Here is a 6,000-nt window from a genome sequence, read left to right as displayed (position 1 = left end):
TATAATAAGCTATAATAATGACAACTGCAGATTTTAACTTTGTTTTAGTGTAAAAAAAAAAGTAAAATTACATGAAAATATTTACATTAACAAACTATCCTTTTATTTTAAAAAAAATGAGAATAACCTGAAGAAATATGAATGTGAAACGTCCTCAGAAAGTAAACGCAATTTCATCAGTATTCTACCTGTTACTAATGTTTTGTGTATTTGTATTTGTAATTGTAATGTAAGCTGTAATGCACATGTGTAAATGATAAACTGATAAACTGAGGCAGAATATTGTTAAAACTGCACTTGTTTTTTCTCAAGACATTTCAAGATGTTCAAGTTATTCAGATTTTAAGGAAACAATATAGATATAAAACATTATAATAATGCAATTTTCTTTTTCACTGGTATTATTTACTGGTCCGGCCCACTGCAGATCATACTGGGTGAATGTGGAACTGAACTAAAATGAGTCTTACACTCCTGAACCAGAACATCCAGAACACACAGCTGTTTTTCTGGATTACAGATTTATTGTGACTTCATGGAAACATGTTTTAGTTGTCAGGTCCATTGATGGACAGAGTGAAACAGAGTTCATCTTTACTGCTGTTTTGCATATTTGGACCAATCATGGACAGATCTGCACATGTTTATATCTGACAATTTAAGGCATAAATGATCAAATAACAGCTGGAGAAAAGAAAACGATTAGAGTTGAATTTCCAAGTTTTTTTCCATATATATTTACTTGACTTTTAGTTGTAGTGGAGTATTTTTACCTGTGGTTTTTGTGTTTTATTGTGAACATGTGACTCAGACGGACCAATCAGAACGCTCCCTGCCTCCTCTCCTGAATGCTTCATTTTTCTGAACCAAACCTGTTCCTGTCTGTTTTTATTCAGGCCTGTTTTCAGATGAGGATGAGTTCACTGAGGCATGTGTCGACTCGTCCCAGAAGATCAGAAGTCACATCAAAACCAGGAGAGCCTCTGACGGAATGACAACCACAAACAACAGAAAACGACAAAATAAAAGAGTAAACTATGAAATGAAAGAGTAACTATGAGCCTCTGAAGGAACGACCAACCACAAACAACAGAAAACTACAAAAGAGACAGTAAACTAGGAAATAAAACTGTAAACTACAAAATAAGACATAAACTACAAATAAAACAGTAAATTACAAAAAGACGGTAAAGTACAAAATCAGATTTTCATCTATAAAATCAACTTTCATCCACTAAATAAATTCCATCTGAATGAACAGAATCTCTGTCAACATATGACGTAGCAGATAAAACTGAACATTCGTTTTCCTGACGTCATATGAAGATGAACAGACTGAGATGAACATGACAGGAAGTAGAAATATTACAAAATAAAAGGATTAAACTGTGAAGAACCTGTCAAACCTGTAGATTTTTTTTTTTTTGTACTTTTCATGTTCAAACACTGAGATGGATTTGTTCTAAATAAGAAACCACCTGTTTTAACTTTACACTGTTTAGATCAACATTTACATTTATATTTCACTTATATTATATTTACATTTACACTTTTATCACATTTATATTTCCATTCACGTTTATATTTACATTTATATTTTTATCATGTGTACTGTGTGTGTTAATACGTTTTACTATGGCTGCAGGTACAATCAACATTTCACTGTACACTGAATTATGTTTAACTGCATGATGAATAAAACTAAACCTGTCATTTTTTATATTTATTTCATTTGTCCTTACTCATTTTTGCCTTACCCTTTTTATCTTTTTTTTATTTTACATATTTATTTAATTTAATTTTATTATTGCTTTTTCTTATCTTGTTAATGTATTGTGTCCTATTTTATTTATTATTTAAAAAATAAATAATAATAAATAAATATATATATATATATATATATATAATATATATATTATATATATATATATATATATATATATATATATATTTAAAACTTATATTTGATTTATTTATAAGAATTGCGTTTTTCTTCCGGGCTTTTATTTTGAAGGGCCCCTCCGGAAGTGCGGCTGTGTTGGTTGCCGGTGTTTTTACCTGTCCGGTCCAGGTGAGTCCGGGGTGCCGGTGGACATGGGACTGTCTACTCTGGAGGTACAGAACCAGTGTTTTTAACCTTTATTTGACTCATTCGTCTGTTTATTCGTGGGTTTGAACTTCCGGTTTGTGTAAAGTTCAGTCTGAGGTTTTTGGTTTAGTTGGACTTTAGTTCAGTTTCTTTCAGGAAGTTCCAGCTGCGTATGTTCATCAGACACCTGTGAATACTAACTGAGACCTTTTACTGCAGTAAAAGTACAAAATACACGGAACACTGCAGTACAGTCTGTTCACATACACACAGGTTCAGTATTTGACTGAGTAAATAAAACTATCATCTGCTTTTTGCTTTATCTGACCCAATGTTCGAACAAAGGGAGAAAAATGAGCCATTTTCTAAAAAAAATATTGTCATTTTCCACAATCAAAGAAAATCATCAAATTCTAGGATGAAAAACAAGACATTTACAGTGTTTTATTCACACATTTAGCTGATTACTTCAGACTGAAACATATTCAATGCACAGTATTTAGATTTTGTTTTAAAGTGTTGAAAACTTATTCTTTTGTTTGTTTTGTTATTTATTTATTTATTTATTTAATTTTTTTTTCATGACCACAGATTTGAATAAATGAAAGTGCATTGAAGGTTTTACAGTTTATTCATTAAAGAGATGTCGTAGAGAAATCCGGAAGTACTGCAGTAAACTTAATTTACTGAGTTTGGAGCAGAAATATTAGTTCAGTCTGTGGTTTCATTTCAATGCAAAAAAACCCACAAAACCCGAGATGTAAGTTTATATGGTGGATGTTTGGGGTCTTAAAGGGTCTATATGTATGTATTACTTGAACATAGTATTAGCATGAAAAAATGGACAAAATCCAATAAAATTTACCAAAATGAACAAAACAAGTAAATAATAATAAAATGAACAGAATAAGCAACAGAATTTAAAAGAAATGATCCAAATATTTTTTAAAGATCAAAGAAATTAAAAAAAAAAAAAAAAAAGGGGGGGGGGGGGGACGTAAAACAATGAGCTCCAATAGAATCCAAGTCTAATCAATAACTGATCTGATAATCCCAGTGGAGGTTAAAGCCTAATCAATAAGTGGTCAGTAAATGTTCCTGATAAAAGTGTGTGTTTTTCCTTCTTCAGTTTCATCTGTTAAACCTGTTCAACATCTGCACAAAACTGTCACACATGGCAATTCTGAAGCCGATCAGTGCAAGGAACGAAGAAAGGATGAAAAATGAAAAATAATAGAGAGAAAAGAAATGCATGAAGAAAAGAACTCCAAACTGAGCAAAACGCAGGAAAAAAATCATAAAATGAGCAACAACATTAACGAAAACAAATCAAATAATCCATAAAATGAACAAACTCATTAAGAAAAAAGCAACAAAACAAAAACAGCCAAGTAAATAAAATGATTAAAAAACAAAATAAACCCCAAACTGAAGGAAACTGGAGGAAAAAGAATAAAAGGCAAAAAATGAACAAAACAATAAAATAATACATCAAATAAATAAACAATGTTTAAATGTTTGGTTTTATCAGTTAATGACAGACTGGACTGAAAAAGACATGTTTTCATTCAGTTTAACATGATCAGTGAATTCAATATAGAATAATATGAATATAATATGACACAAATAGAATAATGTGTCACAGTTACATTAAATGTGTCATATTTATTAAAAGTATAATATTTATATAAATGTGTCATATTTAATAAAGTATAATATTTATAATAATGTGTCATATTTATATTAAATATCATATTTATAATAAATGTTCATATTTATATTAAAAGTATCATATTTATAATAAATGTGTCATATTTATATTAAATGTATAATATTTATAATAAATGTGTCATATTTATATTAAAAGTATCATATTATAATAAATGTGTCATATTTATATTAAAGTATCATATTTATAATAAATGTCATATTTATATAAAAGTATCATATTTATAATAAATGTGTCATATTTATATTAAATATAATATTATAATAAATGTGTCATATTTATATTAAAAGTATCATATTTATAATAAATGGTCTATTTATATTAAAAGTATCATATTTATAATAAATGTGTCATATTTATATAAAAGTATCATATTTATAATAATGTGTCATATTTATATTAAATGTATATATTTATAAATGTGTCATATTATATTAAAATCATATTATAATAAATGTGTCATATTTATATTAAAAGTATCATTTTTAATAAATGTGTCATATTTATATAATGTATAATATTTATAATAAATGTGTCATATTTATATTAAATGTATATATTTTAATAAAATGTGTCATATTTATATAAAAGTATCATATTTATAATAAATGTGTCATATTTACAGAGGTTAAAGTGACTTTATTCGATGTCTTTGATGGTTTTGATGCTGAATCGTCGTTTGTTCAGTTTTCCTCGTTTCTGAATCACATCCAGCTCTTCCACCATTGACTCCTCCCCTTCTCTTCTTGACTCCGCCCCCAGCCCCCAGTCATCGGCGTATGACGGGGACCTTCGGCGTCTCTTCCTCCTCCTCAGAGACGACCCGCGGAACCTCAACGTCCAGGAGGAGGCCAACGGGGACAGCCCCTTATCGCCGCCTGTCGCCATGGTAACGTGCACGTGGTCCGCTACCTGCTGGACAACGGGGCCGACGCCCACCTGACCATAAGGTAGCGACCCTGTGTCATGTGATGTCATGTGACCCCTGAGGCCGAGTCTGATCACATGTCGGTGTCTCAGAAACAGAGGACGTGTCTCCACTACGCGTCGCGGCGAACCGTCTCCATGGTCAACTACCTGATGATCATCGTCCTCATGCCCATCCTCCTGCTGGGATACTTCCTCCTGGTAACAGCCAATCAGACGCCTGCGTGTGCGCGGCTCAGCGGCATCCCATCCAACCAGCGTGTGTTTGTGTTGTAGTTACAGAGGCAGAGGCAGAACGCCGCCAGATGGAGGCGCTGCTGAGCGCCGGCGCCGACGTCAAACGCCGTTCGATTACGTGAGTGAAACGAACCAATGAACGGGGTTCTGAAGGTTCTTACATTAGAACTGTTTCACCACAAGAACCTCCATCTTTGACCAGGAATCTGAAAACCTCCGACACAGTTCAGGGAAAGGTTTCCATTGATTCAAAGTCCTGTTGAACTGATTTATTTGTCAAGACGTCAGTTAGGTTACGCTAGGGTACGGTAGGGTTAGGTTAGGTTACGCTATGGGTACGGTAGGTTAAGTTAGGTTACGCTAGGGTACGTTAGGGTTAAGTTAGGTTACGCTAGGGTACGTTAGGGTTAGGTTAAGGTTACGTTAGGTACGTTAGGGTTAGGTTAGGTTACGCTAGGGTACGTTAGGGTTAAGTTTAGGTTACGCTAGGGTACGGTAGGGTTAAGTTAGGTTACGCTAGGGTACGTTAGGGTTAAGTTAGGGTTACGCTAGGGTACGTTTAGGGTTAGGTTAGGTTACGTTAGGGTACGTTAGGGTTAGGTTAGGTTACGCTAGGGGTACGTTAGGGTTAGGTTAGGTTACGTTAGGGTACGTTAGGGTTAAGTTAGGTTACGTTAGGGGTACGTTAGGGTTAGGTTAGGTTACACTAGGGTACGTTAGGGTTAAGTTAGGTTACGCTAGGGTTAGTTAGGGTTAAGTTAGGTTAGGTTACGCTAGGGTACGTTAGGGTTAGGTTAGGTTAGGTTAGGTTACGCTAGGGTACGTTAGGGTTAGGTTAGGTTACGTTAGGGTATGTTAGGGTTAGGTTAGGTTACGCTAGGGTACGTTAGGGTTAGGTTAGGTTACGCTAGGGTTAGGTTAGGTTACGTTAGGGTACGTTAGGGTTAGGTTAGGTTACACTAGGGTACGTTAGGGTTAAGTTAGGTTACGCTAGGGTACGTTAGGGTTAGGTTAGGTT

The 6,000-nt window shown here is 33.6% G+C and overlaps 1 pseudogene; it reads left to right on the top strand.

The window, feature by feature from the left end:
- The first annotated feature begins 2,732 nt into the window (after positions 1 to 2,732).
- LOC115410421 (ankyrin repeat domain-containing protein 22-like) lies at positions 2,733 to 5,104 on the top strand (annotated as a pseudogene).
- The last annotated feature ends 896 nt before the right edge of the window (positions 5,105 to 6,000 follow it).

This window comes from Sphaeramia orbicularis, chromosome 19 (genome assembly GCF_902148855.1).
Source record: "Sphaeramia orbicularis chromosome 19, fSphaOr1.1, whole genome shotgun sequence".
Lineage (NCBI taxonomy): Eukaryota > Metazoa > Chordata > Actinopteri > Kurtiformes > Apogonidae > Sphaeramia > Sphaeramia orbicularis.
The sequence above is the reverse complement of the archived record's forward strand: the minus strand, read 5'-3'. Positions and strand labels throughout refer to the sequence as shown.